Below are 19138 nucleotides of genomic sequence, written 5' to 3' on the forward strand. Positions count from 1 at the left end.
CACAGCCTCACCGGATCGGAGAGGATGCAAGTACTAGGAGGAGGCAGCAGTCGCAGGGGGGCACCTCCTCAGAGCCACAAGACAGAGGATGGTGCCGTGGTTGAGAGCGGGTGGTGGCCGAGGCAGCAACCAGCATCGAGCAGCCTGAAGTCCAAAGGGAAGCGGTGCCAACCAGGGGGAGGAACTGGACCTCTTCCTCCTCGGGTTGGTGGTGTCCTAGCGTGACCTCCACGCGTGGATGCAGAGAACCACCGCCTGCTTGTGGTGTCCTACGGCGAGGAGGGATCCAGGTGGGCGGTGGAGGCCAGATGCGAGGCCGGGGTGTCTGGATCTGACTCAAGCAGGAGGAGAGGGCACGCCACCGCGGCTCGTCGGAGATGAGTGGTCGTCGCCGGCTGGGGAGGGTAAGGGTCGTCGCGGGCTGGGGAGAGGCCGGAGCTCACAGAGGCAGGAAGGGAGGAGAGGTGGGGAGCGACGAGTAGAGGAGAGGGAAGGTGGGGCGGCGGCGAGACGGTCTCCCTCCAGATCCAGATCGGGGAAGAGGACGAGCGACGAGAGAAGGTGTGCGGCGATGGGGGTTTTTTTTTTTTTCGAGATGGCGATGGGGGATTGATGGTGAGTGCGCCGGCTGAGGGAAGGAAGAAGGTGCGGGGTATGTGGGGACGGGGAAAAGATTTAGACCGCGTGGAACGGAACCGCTTCCAGGGACTTCTATCGTGTTTCGCTTCCCGCGCCATCCTCGCGGGCTTTTTAGGCACGAAACTTTTCATCCCCGCCAACGTACTTACCGGCGGTGCATCCGCCCTTGTTTAGTTTTTGGGACAGACGTGCTGCCCCTAAATTGCCGGCAGATGACTTGCCCTTCTAGGCTTATTATTGCCGGCAGACAGCATGCCCTATCAAATTTTGCCCGGCAGATAAAGTTTTTCCGGCAGTTTTGTGCCCCGGATTGTCAATCTTTCCCGGCAGTTGATTGCCCTTAAAGTTTTGTCGTGGTGTAGTGCGCCCGGAAAAATCGCAGGTGCGGGAGGCCCTGCAAGATGATAGATGGTTTAAGGATCTAGCTACAAGGCTAATCGAGGACATGCTGCCAGAGCTGACCGATCTCACCGGCCACCTTGACAGCATTGTCCTCGAGGCAGAACAATCTGATACAATTCGCTGGCATTTTCACCCGATGGCACGTACACAGCCAAGTCGGCCTATGAGCTGTAGTTCATCGGATCAACCAAAATGGAAGCGTCACATATCATTTGGTCCGGCTGGGCCCCCGGCAAGTGCAAGTTCTTCCTTTGGACCGCGGCTCTTGGGAAAACACCAACGGCAGATCATGTACAACGAAGAGGCTAGGCCAACAATTACTTCTGTGCTCTCTGCTTTAGAAATCTGGACACCCCAACACACTTACTGGTTGAGTGCCCATGGGCTTGGTGCATTTGGGATCAGATTGCTACTCAGGCGGGCATGCAACATCTACAGCCGGCAAACTGTCCGGCGATTGGCAACCTGAAGGACTGGATGTCCATTTGCTGGCACAATGCACTAAAGGAAAAGAAAAAAGGCACTATATCGATGATCCATCTGGTCGCTTGGGAGATATGGAAGGAGCGTAATAGACGTGTTTTTCAACAGCAAGAAATGACAACCACCCAACTTATTAGGATAGTTAGAGAGGAGATAAATTTGTGGAATATGGCAGGCGCCAAAATCCCATTTGATCCGGGCTGATTGTTTTCTCTTCTTCCTTTTTTACCGCGAGGCCTTTTCTGGTGCTTTCCCTCCTGGGTTTTTGCTTGTATTCTTCCCTTGCTAATCAATGAATTTGGTAGATCTCCTACCAACATTCAAAAAAAAAAGAAAACATCGAAGCATGCGTCTGTACACTAACTAACCAGGTGCATGCATGCACGAGTAAGAAAAATAAAACGAAATCCACCATCTGACAAATTGCATGTTTGACCAGGATCAATGGCCACACCGTTCGACCCCATAATTACACGCGTCAGCACCATACAACACTGTAAAAAAATCCAAAAAAACACAAAATTCAAACCCTTACGGCCTAGTATTCAGGTTATCTCTACTACTATTAAAGAAGCAAACATATTCTTCTCTAGACACACCCCTTTTAACGTACACATAATAGACTGCAACAATTAGAGCCACCTGATCTGATTCAGTAATTTATATCTAACCGTCAAAATAACATTAGGCCTCATCAAAAGTGCATTTGGCAATTTCAGGAGAGCGGACGAAAACACTGTCATCCCCATGCGCCCTGCGGACACGACCCTACAATCATGCACGAAAAAAAGAAACAGATCCCAAATTCCCAATCAGATTGCCTCACCCTCAAGTTGAGGTCTCAACCAGGCGATGCACCTCCGGCTTGACATCGCAAGACCTCCCATTGGTGTGATCCTCCTTCCCCCTTCACCTAATTTCGTCCTAGCCATCGAGTGGTCTTCAAGGGGACTCTGGTGACTCCACTGCTCCTCCGATGGTGGTTGTGGGATCGTACAGAGAGGCGAGGAGCAGCTGCGCATTGGCGGATCGACCGGGAGCTGACTCGCGCTAGGGTTCCTCCCCACACCCCCGTTGCGCCTCATCTCCCTCTCGCTGCACTCCTCCCATCTATTGTGTCTTATCTCTCCCAGTGCCGGGGGCATAGCGAGGGGCGATGGATGTTGTGGCGCGTGCATAGCTTGACGGGCTGAGAGGCATGGGGTTGATAGCCGAACGTCAAAGGCGAGCAGCGGCGGTGGCGGGCTGTCTGTTGGCTGTGTTGCGTGGTGCACAGACGGTAATAGCAGCAGCGACGGGCTTTTCTCTGAATTTGCATCGACAACAACAATAGCAGGGTCACGGGCAGGACCATCAAATCTCTCTGAATTCTTGTCGGTTCAGATTCTTCCTGTGCACCGGCTGATGGAGGCGGTGAGCACATGTTGGCTGTGTGGATGGACCTCGCGATCCCGGCTTCGTCAATGTCGTCGGCAACGCGTCCGAGATGATGTTGCCGGAGTTAGCTAGAGTTCTTGTCTTACTATGTTGTCTTCTGAACTACTATCTTTGAATTTATTTAAGGTTACTTCTCATATCTCTGTTCTAAAATAAATGCATATTGTCTTTCTATCTTTTGTACATATATGTGCTACAACATGTGTTTATTGACACCAGATTTTGGCACAGTCAAGAACTTAATTAATATGGCCTCAAATGGAGAAGTGATCTACATGAAAAAGCTTCGTATTATCGACAAAATCATCTACCACTTTTACCTTTACCTTTATCTCTTTCCCTTGTTCTTCTTCTTCCTCATTCTTCGTCCGTTCTTCTTGTTGCAGGGCAGCAAACCTCGAGGCCCTAGGGGCGGCCAGGCCAACCTAGGGCATCCCATAGTCATCGCGCGCCTTGACGGGGTCCCTCCCGGGCGTGTGGGGTTTTGGGTCATCAAAAGCACCCGCCGGATTGCTTGCGTACCGCGCTTCCGGCCGGGTCTCCTTCGACCTGAGCCACGATGCATCACCCTCGGCGTCGAGGGTACACAGTGACGTGTCCGTGCCGAGGGTGATGCACCGCGGCTCACGTCGAAGGAGACCCGGCCGGAAGCGCGGTACGCAAGCAATCCGGCGGGTGCTTTTGATGACCCAAAACCCCACACGTCCGAAAGGGACCCCGTCAGGGCGCACAGCGACTATAGGCTGCCCTAGGTCAGCCTGACCGCCCCTATGGCCTTGAGTTTCGCTGCCCTACAACAAGAAGAACAAGCGAAGAACGAGGAAGAAGAAGAACTGATAGAGGCTAAGGTGTCCCGTCATTCGATGAGATGATGGATTTCGCTTTGGTCGAAGTCGACTTTGACGATCCGACTACGAATGTGCGAGGACGTCGCGCCTTAGCAATCGCTAAACCAACTCCGAGAGGTTATTGACCACGCCGGAGCACGATCAACCTGACCACGAGGGTCTGTTTCCTGTGAGCAAACAAAGAACAAGCAAGAAACTGAGATTGCAATCTGGATATTGCGAATATAAGATGAAAACTTTATTGATCAAGGTGGGATTCTGTGACGTCTTTGTCTGATCGTTGAACACAAATGAAGTATGCGAAGTTGCAACTATGGCAAACTTTAATCTAAACAAAACCCAAAGTCTAAGCGACGCCCTAAGGGCTGTATATATTGTCACAACCGGTTTTCCGGGTATTAATTTCCCAGAAAATGGCCTTTGTGCTCACCAGCCCCAGGATTACTGTTAGCTGATGAGGCACCAACTTGATACAAAAATTCCAAGCGAAATACAAAATATGTAGTACAAGACCATTCTGGCCTATGAGTACAACATAAGGTTGCTAGTGGTTGATGGCGGAAGCGGTTTGTGGTACGTTAGTGTCTATGGGACTGCATTTCACACAGGAACAACTGACCAGGTTAACTCCTATCTTTGCGAGGCTGTTGTCACCATTGCGTGGGTTCCGGGCCTGACATCGCAACGCTCCTCTCCAAGCAAGGAATCTGGCCAAGACAATAGCCAGGGACAAGTCAGTGAGTACTTTAAATGTACTCGCAAACATTTTGAACACGGGTATAATATAACAAATCATGCTCTAAAATATTCTATGATCACAACGTCAGTCATAAAATAAAATCCCTGATGCATGCAAGCAGTTTATTTATATGCAACATGAATATGTAATAACAGAGTAGTAATAAAATGCACCGATCGGTTGTCTGAAGCGACGCCTCGAAAGGCTAGTAAATAACGAGCATGCCTTAGTCGGGCGTCTGAGCGACACCACATAAAGGGCTTATAAACTAAATAAATAACAGCATGCCACAGTCGGGCGTCTGAGCGACACCACATAAAGGGCTTATAAAGTAAATAATTAAGAAGCAGGCCGCAGTCGGGCGTCTCAGCCACACCACATAAAGGGCCTATAAGAAAACAATCATAGTGAATATCCAGGAGGTAGAACAGTCCCAGGGATACTCAATACTCCAAATCATATAAAGGGGTTAGTTCATAATAATATTCATAATCATCATAAGTCACACGCCATGATCCATGTTCTGGTTTAGTAGTTTCTCCTTCGAAGTCCGACACTAAGACCGACACTTGACCCATCCCAGACTGTAGTCCTTAACCATGGACACGGCTATTCGAATAGATGTAACCTCTACATAGGGTGTACTCTTTACCCACGAGTGACGGATTCCTTTAGTCCATCGGGACTAATTCCGTTTACGGTCTATTAATTGAAAACACACCTGACCGCACACACCAGCCTGACTTACCGGTGTCTGGAATCACCCACGACACTAGTTAAGCAAAACTCTAAGTGGGGAGGCTACAACCTCAATTAGCATGTGATCACAAAATTTATACCGCGCGCAAACTGGGGAAGATACCCCCTCGGCTACAACCGAAACACCCATGCCCCCGTACCAGGTGTCCTGCTTACCGGCTGCAGTCGGTATCTTCCACCATGGCCTCTCTGTACGGTGTGTGCTAGAAAGGGGTTGACAACTTACTGAACCGTACCCTACCCGCTGTAGGGACAAGTGGTAGTACGAAACAAGTATGGGGGTTACTGGAACAAGACTCGATCTATGGTCGACTCAGGAGGTTTAAGTATTCCTTGCATGATTAGCATAACGAATATATTTCATCCAACTGACAGAATCACCACTCATCATACCCCATCATGCCATACCGGACACACTCGTCTCGACGACGAACTAGGGACAAGCTCGGGTCTACCCAAGACAGAGACTTTCCCATTTTCCTTCCGGTAGGCACGAAAGGCATACGAGGGTGATCACTATCACAAGCATGTCCGTTTCCAACAGCAAGAAAATCTCCAATATGCACTCATGCGCATGATCGTATCACCACATAAAATAACGAGTTCTCCATATCACGGTGGTGTTGTAACCGTATCAAATAACCCACAAAGATATTATGCCAGGGTTCAAAATTCTTGCCTTCAAGTTGTGTAGAGGCAGGGTGCATCCTAAAGCTTTTGAAAATCTTCTTCTCTCTCCAACAAAATCCTATTTTTGAAAATGTCCAAATTAACACATAGTTTCAAAACAGTACAAAAACGTTGTCTGAATTTTTTCAAATAAATATGAAAATAAACTAGACAAAATTTTAGAGAGGTAGGAAAAAGAATCAATTCATTTGGAGTTATATTTAAAAAGTTATAGCCAGTCAAAGGTTTTGGTCAAATTCTGTTTTTAAAATAAAACAGAAAAAAAAATGTTTCGAAAACTGAACACGTCGAAGGCGTACTCTGGGTTTACGTCTCCGCTTAGCCAGCGTGGACCGGCTCGGGGTCGCTGACAGTGGGTCCAGGGGGCCCATTGGTCAGGTTTGACCAGTCATCCCCCGCCTTCCCTCTCCTTTGGCCGAATGGAGGCGGAGCTCCGGCGATCTTTGCCGGCGAACGACGGCTCCTCGAGGGCATCCGAGGGCAGGGATTGATCCACCAGTCCAGGGCGGTCCTCCCGGTGGTCGTTAGGTAGGTGGGGACGAAGGGAGTCGCCGGCGGCGAGCTCCGCGGCAGAGGTAGCTTCGGGTGTATTTAGGGGCTCCGGCTACGGTGGTTCCCGACCGTGTTTGGGAGGCTGGGCGGCTCCGCAGGGTTGAGAGGAGTAGAATGGTGGCGCTGGATGGGCGGGGGAGGCCCTGGTTGCGACGCATGGCGCTGGGGCGTGGCGGCGGCCGAACCGGCCGGAGTCGGGGAAGACGGCTTTCCCCCGATGATTACTGGCTGTGGGGTGCTATGGGGGTGGCCTGAGGTCGCCTGAGTGCTCGGATGAGCCCGGGGGTCTCCTTTTATAGCACGACGAGGTCGGTTCCATGGCGGCCGGAGATAAGCTCGGCGTACCGCCTCGCTGTAGCTTGCAGGGCATCGTGTCGGGGCTGGGGATGGCGGCAGGAGCTAGCGGACAAGCGGACACTGCTCCAGCGGCGAGCTGGCGAGCGGGAGTGGCTCGGGCGTCGTCGTCCGGGGCAGAGGCTGCTGTGGCCGGTCGCTAGTGGCCACGGCCGACCTGACAGCGGCGCTGTGGAGCTCCAGGGGCGGCTCTACGGCGAGGGAGGGGGCAGGTGCGTTAGCTGCGAGTGGAAGAGGATCAGAACGGGCGCGAGGAGGCGGCAGTGGGACGCGGCGGCTCGGGGGCACGCACGTGCAAAACGCGCGCTCTGGGCGCGCCCATAGCACACATGCGACATGCTCGGCAGAATGCCAGGGTGGGCTAGAGTGCTAGAGCGAGGCTGGCAATTAACAGGACTAGGTTAGAGTTTGCAAGGGGGTTAATGGACATGGGGGTTAGGTCAGGGGATCAAGTTTACAATGCTAACTAAAAACCATGCCAAAACTGGCCATGCACACCAGGTGTTTGATAGAATGCTGGAGGCATCTAGGCAGTTCTAGGGGTGGCCAAAATCTCTAGATCCTAGTCTCTTTAGATGATAAAGAAGGTGACCAGGTTAGTTAGTCAAGAGCAGAAACTTGTTAGTGCAACAATTTGAGAAAACCAATTTTGGGTAGAAACTAAGGGCTATCATTTCATGGACCAAAAATGTCCCAAAGGGTCCATGCTCCTGGACTTAAGGGTTTTGCAGGGTGGTCTATAAGCAGGAAAAAGAATCATGGGTAAAGGAGCAAGTAAAAATATGGTTGCAGTACAAAACATCAAGTTGGGCCAGAATGAAAATGAGGTTGATTCACTCAAATTTTTCAAAGAACATAACTGGGTTTTTGCATAAAGTTGAATAATATACTCCTATTAACATCCCATAATTTTTGTGGGAGTTTTAAAGAAATATTTAAATAGGTTGTAGTGGAAAATTGCCCACTGGACCAGATTTGAAAACTTGGTGTAGAGCTCAAAATCTCCAATGAATAGAAGATACTTTTGCATAAAAGTGATTTAAAAACATCACATGACATCTCCAAATTTTGGTTGGAATTTTAAGTAAATCTATCAAATGGTTGTAGTTCAAATAGAGCTCCAAAACTAATGAAAAATCACTTTAAGGAATAAAGTTCAGAGAGCAATAATTATGCAAATAAATCCACTGATAATAGAAATGTTTTTCTTGAGAGGGTAAACAAGTCCAATAATATAATTGGAAAGTTTTCATTTGGGGTAAAAACTTCATAACAATAAAGAAAAGAATGGTTCTGAAATCAAAAGAAAAATCCAGAAAATAAAAGTTTAAGTTTCCTGGCAAAATTTTAATTAATAAAACAAGGTTAAATTTTTGGGGTGTTACATATATGGAGGAAGATGGGGGGAATTTCGTGGCCCTTGAGGGAGAGGTCCGAAATCAACCCTATCTCTTGTTTCCCCACACATACGGACTCTAAAAACAACATATAATCAAGAATTTCGAAATTACATGGGCCTGGCTCAATAATAAGGTGACGCAACACCTAGAATAGCCCTGTGGACGAAAGTTATGAAGTAGCATCTTGTATATTTCGTCCAAGGCTTCATGCACTCATTATGGTGGCTTCAACGTCCTGAAATCATCATTTGTAACTCTGTTCTTGTTCCCCTTGCGCATGCCATCATCTCCATGCTTGTTCTTGCTCCAATGTTCATCCTTCTCCAAGCTAGGCCCTTCATTTGTAAGCACAACAAATGTATCCAATTTAGGCAACATCATATTCTCATGAACATTAGAATCATTACCAAGAAATGAAAGTACCTGGTAATTTAATTGGCGTGCACGAGCTCTAGTAATTGGTCCAGTATATGTAGCAGCAAGGACTGTGGGTGTAACAATGGTTTTGATGTCCTCATCATCCTCCCCTTCTTGAAATGAAGTCGTCCTCGACGGAAGTTCATCTTCCTCTCCCAAATAAGGCTTAAAATCTGCAATGTTAAAAGTGGGACTAACCCCAAAATCTACAGACAACTCAAGTTTATATGCATTATCATTTATTTTCTCTAACACCTTAAAAGGTCCGTCAGCACGTGGCATTAGCTTTGATTTGCGCAAATCAGGAAATCTATCCTTACGCAAATGTAACCAAACAAGATCTCCAGGTGCAAACACAACATGTTTTCTACCCTTATCTCTAGCAAGTTTATATTTAGCATTCATACGCTCAATATTTTCCTTAGTTAACTCTTGCATTTTTAAAATCAATTCAGCATGTTGTTTAGCATCAAAATTAACCTTCTCCGAAGATGGAAGAGGCAATAAATCAATAGGTGCACGAGGTAGGAAGCCATACACAACTTCAAAAGGGCACATCTTAGTAGTAGAATGCAATGAACGATTATATGCAAATTCAATATGAGGCAAGCATTCCTCCCACATTTTCTTATTGTTCTTCAAAACAGCCCTAAGCATAGTAGACAATGTTCTATTGACTACTTCAGTTTGTCCATCAGTTTGGGGGTGACAAGTAGTACTAAAAAGCAGTTTAGTCCCCAACTTAGCCCATAAACATCTCCAAAAGTGGCTAAGAAATTTAGTATCAGGATCTGAAACAATAGTATTTGGCACATCATGCAAGAGAATAATTTCACGAAAGAACAAATCAGCAACATTAACAGCATCATCGCTTTTATGACATGGTATAAAGTGTGCCACTTTCGAGAATCTATCCACGACAACAAATATGTTATCCCTCCCCTTCTTTGTTCGAGGTAAACCTAAAACAAAGTCCATAGATATATCCTCCCAAGGAACACTAGGTACAGGCAATGGCATATATAAACCATGAGGATTGAGTGGTGACTTAGCTTTTTGACATGTAGTGCAGCGAGCAATAAAATGCTCAACATCTCGTCTCATCTTTGGCCAAAAGAAATGTGTAGCAAGTACATCCTCCGTCTTCTTCACGCCAAAGTGTCCCATTAATCCTCCTCCATGCGCCTCCTGCAACAACAAAAGACGAACAGAGCTAGCTGGAATGCATAGCTTGTTAGCACGGAACACAAATCCATCATTAATGATGAACTTGTTCCACATTCTTCCTTCTTTACAATTCTGCATTACATCTTTAAAATCAGCATCATGCACATATTGATCTTTGATGGTCTCCAAACCAAATATTTTGAAGTCAAGTTGTGAAAGCATAGTATAGCGACGAGACAATGCATCAGCAATAACATTTTCTTTACCCTTCTTGTGTTTAATGACATAAGGGAAAGTCTCAATGAATTCAACCCATTTAGCATGTCTACGATTCAGTTTAGCTTGACTTTTAATATGTTTCAGAGATTCATGATCAGAATGTATAACAAATTCTTTGGGCCATAAATAATGTTGTCATGTTTCTAAAGTCCGAACAAGAGCATATAATTCTTTATCATAAGTAGAATAATTCAGACTAGGCCCACTCAATTTTTTAGAAAAGTATGCAACATGTTTGCCATCTTGTAATAACACACCTCCTAATCCAATTCCACTAGCATCACATTCAAGCTCAAAAGTCTTATTAAAATCAGGAAGTTAGAGTAAAGGAGCATGTGTCAACTTATCTTTCAATACCGTGAAGGCTTATTCCTGTGCGGTACCCCAAACAAAAGGCACATCTTTCTTTGTAAGCTCATTGAGAGGTGCAGCAATGGTGCTGAAATCTCTCATAAAACGCCTATAGAATCCAGCGAGGCCAAGAAAACTCCTCACTTGTGTGACCATTTTGGGCTGCAGCCAACTCTCAATAGCTTCAATCTTGGCTTTATCAACTTCAATTCCCTGTGGAGTAACAACATAGCCAAGAAAAGATACTCGGCTGGTGCAAAAGGTGCACTTCCCAAGGTTACCAAACAAACGTGCATCACGTAAAGCAATAAAAACAACACGTAAATGTTCCAAATGTTCCTCCAAAGATCTGCTATAAATCAGTATATCATCAAAATAGACTACCACAAACCGTCCAATGAAAGCATGTAAAACTTCGTTCATTAATCTCACGAAAGTACTAGGTGCATTAGTTAACCCAAAAGGCATGACTAACCACTCATATAATCCAAACTTAGTTTTAAATGCTGTTTTCCATTCATCCCCCAATTTCATACGAATTTGATGGTATCCACTATGCAAATCAACTTTGGAGAATATTGTAGAGCCACTCAATTCATCAAGCATATCATCTAGCCTAGGAATAGGATGACGATAATGAATAGTAATATTATTAATGCCTCTACAATCAACACACATACGCGATGTACCATCCTTTTTCGGCACTAGAATAATAGGAACAACACAAGGACTAAGGGATTCGCGTATATAACCTTTGTCGAGAAGCTCCTGTACTTGACGCATAATCTCCTTCGTCTCCTCTGGATTGGTACTGTATGGTGCACGGTTTGGCAGTGAAGCACCGGGAATTAAATCAATCTGATGCTCAATCCCTCGAATAGGCGGTAATCCCGGTGGCACGTCTTGTGGAAAGACGTCAGCAAACTCCTGCAAAATGTTAGTGACAGCAGGAGGCAAAGAGGAAGGCACGTCCTCGAATGAAAATAATGCCTCTTTGCACACAAAAGCATAGCAATTTTTTTTGCTGAAATCTAGCTCATCAATATAAGATTTAGTGGCAAATAAACATGCACTTTTCAATTTAATTTCAGAAGCAACACTATATGGTTTATTATTAGACTTCATTTGTTGCTCAAATTCTTTTGCCACAATCTGATTTTCACTCTTATTCTTCTCCTGTGTTGCTTTATTAGCTCTATTAATATCATCTTTCAAAATGGAATCAGGAGTCATAGGAAGCAAAGTTATATTTTTTATCCTTATGAACAAGAGTATACTGATTGTTTCTACCATGGTGTACAGATTTTTTTATCAAATTGCCATGGTTGACCAAGTAATAAAGAACATGATTGCATAGGTACCACATCACAATCAACATAATCAACATATGTAGAGATACTAAAATGCACACAAACAGTACATGTTACCTTAACTTTGCCGTTGTTGTTGAACCATTGGATGTAGTTAGGATGTGGATGTTGTCTTGTGGTGAGAGATAGCTTCTCCACCATCTCCATGCTAACCAAGTTGTTGCAGCTCCCTCCGTCTATGATGACGCGCACAGAACGTTCCTTCACAACTCCTTTTGTATGGAACAAATTATGCCTCTGATTTTTCTCAGCTTGTGTGACCTGCACACTCAAAACACGTTGAGCAACTAAACATTCATACCTGTCAGCGTCTTAAGGAGCCATATATTGCGTCTCATGATCAGAATCATCTCCACCGTGTTCTTCACGTGTAATAAGAGCCAAAGTCTCCTCATCATAGTCACTAGCGGACTCATACCCACCATCCTCAGTAGCAATCATCACACACTGAGATTTGCATTCTCTCGCATAATGACCTCTTCCCTTACAATGATGACAAATAATATCATTTGTATGCCCGGTTGATGCCATGGAAGAAGAAGAGCTGTGTGCAGGCCCGACAAGTGCACTCTTGGTAGATAGCGGTGGTTGTGCCTGCTTTCTTGTATCACGGCTGGAGGTGGCACCTGATGGAGGTGCCGGTGCAATGGAAGTAGAAGATGCACGCGGTGTCCATGATGAAGGTCGACCTGCAGAAAAGTTAGTTCGCGCCAATGCTTGTCGATCCTGCACTTCACGTTCAGCTTTACAAGCAAGATGGAATAAACGAGTGATATTAGTATACTCCTTATACTCTAGAATGGTCCGAATCTCTCTATTTAGTCCACCCATAAAACGTGCAAGCATAGCTTCATTCTTCTCAACAATACCACATCTAATCATGCCAATTTGTAATTCCTGATAATATTCTTCTACAGAATTTTTCCCTTGTCGTAAACGCTGCAGTTTTTGAAGCAATTCATGTTGATAATATGGTGGAACCCAACGAGTACGCATAGCAGTTTGCAAAGCAGCTCAAGTAGTTGGAATAGGATATAATCTACAATGTTCAGACCACCATACACATGCAAAACTAGTGAAAGCACAAACAACAGCAGCAACCCGTCTCTCCTCGGGATATTGTAAACATGTAAAACGTTGTTCAATTTCTAACTCCCAAGTAAGATATACATCACGAATGTATCTACCCTCAAACGGTGGAATATTCAATTTCAATTTAGGAACATGGTCATGATCTCATACCTGAAGTGGTGGTGCAGGCCTACCATTGCGAATAAATACCTGAGGTCAACCTGCTGGTGGTGGTGCTGGTGCTGGTGGCTGCACGTAGTGCTGATTTTGATCAACCTCATCCTCGTAATAGTCCCCCACCTCTGCAGTAGCAGCAGGAGCTACAGAAGCACCAACAATAGTAGCAGCGGCACCAGAATTTTCTTTTGGCTCAAGAGAAACACGCTGTGCTCGCCCTACTATATCGCGGTGTAGACGTTTGAGTAATTCATCAAACTTGGCGTCCAACTTGGTGTCAATTGTCTTCTCAATGTCATCCATCCTCTCCATTGCCTTTCCAAAGCTGACCATCACGTCTTCCACCTATTGACCCAACATTTGATGAAACATATCATGAATCTCCTTGTTCGACATGTTCTCCCAGTCAATCTCGTCGGCTTGTGGTCCTGCCATAGTTAGCAGCAATAACAACAGACAAGAATATGATCCTACAGACTACTGGAAAATGGTGGTGGTGGGGTGTCACAAATCCGTCAAGCGAATCTCAAATTCTTACCAGTTCTTACCCTGTAGCAGGTGGTGATCGGCAACCGTTGTAGTCAAAACTCTCAAAGCTTGGATAGAGCGATTACCAGGGAGAGTCAAACGCACAACGTAGATGTATGTGGAGCTGAGAAGGCTTATAATATGGTAGCAAAAAGGGTCAGCAATAATCATTTCAGAGATGCAAAGTTGAATAAATGCTCAACGACGGTACTGTGCTGGTCCTAGGCTAGACTGTGCTAGAGAAGCGAGCCTAGAACACTAACAAAATCACGGCGCGGCACGTAAACAAGGGAAAAACACACTCTCTAATTTTTTTCGCTCCTTTATTTTGCGCTCCTCTTTTTTTTCCGAAAATTCACTATAATGGCGAGTGTCTCAAAACTCTTCCCAAGTCAAGGTAACAGGATAGACACGAAATTTTTGCGGCCAAATTTGTTTTTTTGACTGCCCGGACCAAAATCTGGAAACGGCTCAAAAAAACTTTCTATAATGGCACCTGTCTCAAAACACTCAGAAACACCTAAAAATAGGATAGCCAGAATTTTTTTTGACAAGTGCGTTTTCAGAAAATTTTGGGCCTAAACAGAGGGTGGTTTCCGGACTCTTTTTTTACGAGACCTACTCAGGCAAGGAAACACGAATCGCAAAGTAGATGGATCTCGAAAACAAACCTAATATGATAAGAACTCGGATTGGTGGTGGAAATATGATGGTAGGATATGGCAGCGGTGGTGGTATATGGTAGCGGCGGTGGTATATGGATACGGATCGGTGGTGGTATATGGATACGGATCGGTGGTGGTATATGGATACGGATTCAGAGTGGTGGCGGATAAGCGGTGGTGGTAGATGGCAGGGGCGATGATGATGGTGCGGTGGCGGCATGACAACTTATGACCAGAACTCGAAACTCTAAAAGACTAGACTCTAAGACCAGCAACTAGACACGACGATGCAACCGCAAATTCAACAACGCAAATACAGAAAAGATTATGAAATGGCTTAGACTGGTTCGGATATGATGAACTAACCCTATTTTTTTGTGGCTTTTTCGTGGACTATAGGTATGAAGAACAGACTCGATCTAAACTACAAAAAACTATAAAATCTCACCGAGCAACCTGGAAATCTGATACCACTTGATAGAGGCTAAGGTGTCCCGTCTTTCGATGAGATGATGGATTTCGCTTTGGTGGAAGTCGACTTTGACGATCCGACTACGAACGTGCGAGGACGTCGCGCCTTAGCAATCGCTAAACCAACTCCGAGAGGTTATTGACCACGTCGGAGCACGATCAACCTGACCACGAGGGCCCGTTTCCTGCAAGCAAACGAAGACCAAGCAAGAAACTAAGATTGCAATCTGGATATTGCGAATATAATATGAAAGCTTTATTGATCAAGTGGGGTTCTGTGACGTCTTTGTCTGGTCGTTGAACACAAACGAAGTACGCGAAGTTGCAACTATGACAAACTTTAATCTAAACAAAACCCAAAGTCTAAGCGACGCCCTAAGGGCTATATATATGGAGGAAGAGGGGGGGAATTTCGTGGCCCTTGAGGGAGGGGTCCGAAATCAACCATATCTCTTGTTTTCCCACACATACGGACTCTAAAAGCAGCCTATAATCAAGTATTTCGAAATTACATGGGCCTGGCTCAATAATAAGGTGACGCAACACCTAGAATAGCCTGTGGATGAAAGTTATGAAGTAGCATTTTGTATATTTCATCCAAGGCTTCATGCACTCATTATGGTGGCTTCAACGTCCTGAAATTATCATTTATAACTCTGTTCTTGTTCCCCTTGCGCATGCCATCATCTCCATGCTTATTCTTGCTCCAATGTTCATCCTTATCCAAGCTAGGCCCTTCATTTGTAAGCACAACAAATGTATCCAATTTAGGCAACATCATATTCTCATGAACATTAGAATCATTACCAAGAAACAAAAGTACCTAGTAATTTAATTGGCGTGCACGAGCTCTAGTAATTGGTCCAGTATATGTAGCAGCAGGGGCTGTGGGCGTAACAATGGTTTTGATGTCTTCATCAAGAACAAGGGAGAGAGATAAAAGTAAAGGTTAAAGGTGGTAGATGATTTGTTCAATTGTATGTTGTTCAATCGGCCGTCACCTCTTGTCAATATAAGAGGAGGATGGACTCCCCGTACAAGTAAAGGACTTCACATCACGTCCAAATCATTTCAAAATTAACCGAACTCGGATTTAGGTATGTCTGGGACATTCGTTCGGTTTTTGACTCTCACAAACTGCAAACGACCTCGGATGAAGATGTTCCCAATAGCAAATTTAACCGTTTCGACGAGGCGAACAACTTTAGTGTTGAACGTTTTTCGATTTGAGGCCATCTTAAGGGTCGAATGGCTGGCGCGACCCATCAGACATTGTGTGTGGTGCCTCGCGCCACTTTTTGCCTCCTGGTAGGGCTGCAGTCCGATGGCTCTAACTTTTGCATATGAACTTGGATTGAGATGATTTTTATATCAAAATCGACCGTTTCGACGAGACGAAAACAATCTGTGTAGAAATGTTTCTCATATGATGTCATCTTGGAGGCTTAATTGGCCGAACCATACTCTGAATACAAAATCTTAATACTTTGAGCATGGTTTTGGCCCTTGAGATGAGGTCGGATGACGATGGCCTAGACTTCAAAGATGTTTATATCGATAATACAAAACTTTTTTATGTAGATCACTTCTCCATTTGAGGTCATATTAATTAAGTTATTGACCGTGCCAAAATCTGGTGTCAACACATGCCTCCCTATTTTTCGGCAAAACTTGGATGCCGAAAAATAATTTGCCCAGAGTTTGTTCTAAGGACGATGTCAATACTCCATCGTCCATTTGTATGTGCTTAGGGCGATAATTATATATCGGCCATGTCTTTGCTTAGGGCGATAGTTATATATCAGCCACTTTGATTAGCAACAAAATATAGCTAATCGAATATATGGTTATGAGGTAAAACCCTTGCATGTTGTAAGAAGTTATATTGCATCCATGGATCAAAATAAGTCCATGGAGGGTAACCAGTCATACCTGAGAGTGAATTCCATATCATCGGCATCAATGGCATAGTTGGAGAATGTGGATAATGTGTGCACCGAAGCGTTGAAACCTTCGGCTTGTTCGTTCATAATTTTCACTCTTTTCCTTCTCTACCTTTGTCACACTTCTTGCAATGGAACCTTGCACATCACTCTTGTTTTGATTATTTCCTTTGGGAACCCATGCCATGTTTCTCTTTTCAAGCTCTTATCCACTAAGTTTTTGTAATTTATTCTTTTGCCAATATGATAAGCCGAGTGAGCGCCCCGGCTGTGATTTTGTATGAACTAATGACAATTCTTGTTTTACCTTGTGCACTTTCAACTTCTTTTCTTTGGATTTGGCACTTTGATTCTTGACAATTGATTGCTTCATCGCATTGCCTTTAGTAGCCAATGTTAACACTTTAATTGGCTCTTTATCCTTTAAGATCAAATCTGAATTGGCACTCTTGTGACCATATTTTTTAACTCGATATACTTGTTTGATCACATCTTTCTTCTTTCTTGAGCTCCGGACCGATTCTTTCTTATTGAAACGGTCTTGAAAATATGACTGCTCACTGAACGTTGATCTTCTTGGGGCTACATAATAATGGTGAGATGGTTTAAAATATGATGGAGAATGTGCCATTGTATCATACCTGTCCCATGATGAATATCGATCTACATGAGCATAGGGAGGCATCCATGACATTGGCATTGGCGACCCAAAATAAGGATATGAACACGTTGCATTAAAATTCCCTTCTTGCCAATACCGATCCTTGGATTTGCGCCTAGGGGGTTATCTTGATGCTTTTGCATTACTTGGCTAATAAGCACTATTCTCTTCACTTTTCTTTTGATATTTATCTAATAATAGTGCAAAAGTGACCTTGGATTTCTTGTGCTTGTGCTTATTACGACTTTTATCTCCTTTGGTTTTGCTTGCATCGATCTTTGGATTGCTTTGTTGCCCCCCAGTCCTTGGCGTCTTCATTGTATCTTCGATAGAACTCATGCCTTCAAGAATATTTTCATTGTGCTCTTGAACAATTTCTTTACTTGAAAGCTTGATCCCATCACCTGTAGTTTTTACCTTCTCATCTTTAAAGGAATCGTCTTGAAGCAGCCGATTCAAAAAAAATCCATTAGGACCAATCAGAATAGACTGGTCATCCCTTGGTGTTTCAACAAATTTTAATCGTCCTTTATCAATGGCCGATTTAACTATTTGACGAAACATGTTGCAATCCTCAAAATTATGCTTGGACCAATCATGCAACTTGCAATATATTTGTCCTCGAATTGATGGCTTCACATGGTGATCAAGAACTCCAATGTAATTATTTTTCAGCAACAAATCAAATATTTGATCACACATGCTTGAATTGAAGGTAAATTTCTTATTCTCTTGCCGATCTTGCTGTGAGAACGGCTTTGGAGTTAAGCAAACAAATGGTTCAGATTTTGCATTACACCATTCGGCTATGCATTGTGTTTTGCACTCTATCTCCGATGACTTTGGAAAGGAAATTATATTATCATCAGTTTTCTCAACAGAGTATAACATTGGCTTGAAATCAAAGTAGTTAGAACATACATGTCTCAATTGATCCCATGCGTAAGCCAAGAATGAAGCTAGCAAAGATACCCAATTAGATATGAACTTTAAATAAAGCAATGGGAAAAGCTTTGGTTGCAGTAATAAGTCACTATCGGTCTCTTTAAATGGTACAATATATTGACCAATATGCTTTGTAACAATTTTATTGCTAATAAGTAAATTTCCCTCCATCATTGGTCTTTCAAAATTACTTATAAGATTTTTCTAATAGATGTATCAACAATAAGGTTGCGACCAAATCTGAAAATAGGTAAATCACTTTCTAGACATAACTCTTTGAATATGTTGGGAGAGCATGACAATGGTGTAATTTGAATGATATTTTGTTCCGCTTTCAGTTGGCTTCCCAATGCCTTGGCATTCTCTTTTTCTTCAATAGATTCGGAAGATATAATATTTGATTTGGCTTTTTCAATAACCGAATTTTCTTTGTTACCTGAATCAATATTTTTATCTTTTTGAATTTTCAAGGCTTCTCGCTCTTATCTAATTTTAGCCCACATCTCAGCTTGGTGAACTTTAAACCTTTTCATCTCAATTTCCATCCACTCCTCATGAGATTTCCCCCCAATACTTTGAGACTCTTTCGACAACGAGGTGCCAAAACTTTGCAATTGTTTCGAGGGTACACTGGATGATACAACACTGGACGACTGCATCATTTGCACAACCCTAGCTTTTGAACAGCAAAATCATGAGGCTTCCCACCTTCTATTAGTTCCTAGCAAATAGAGTTGCACAAATCCCAAGAGAATGTAAGTTTGTTCTCAATTACCCAGTACGGATATGG

The sequence above is a fragment of the Triticum dicoccoides genome, chromosome 2B (assembly GCF_002162155.2).
Source record: "Triticum dicoccoides isolate Atlit2015 ecotype Zavitan chromosome 2B, WEW_v2.0, whole genome shotgun sequence".
NCBI classification, from domain to species: domain Eukaryota; kingdom Viridiplantae; phylum Streptophyta; class Magnoliopsida; order Poales; family Poaceae; genus Triticum; species Triticum dicoccoides.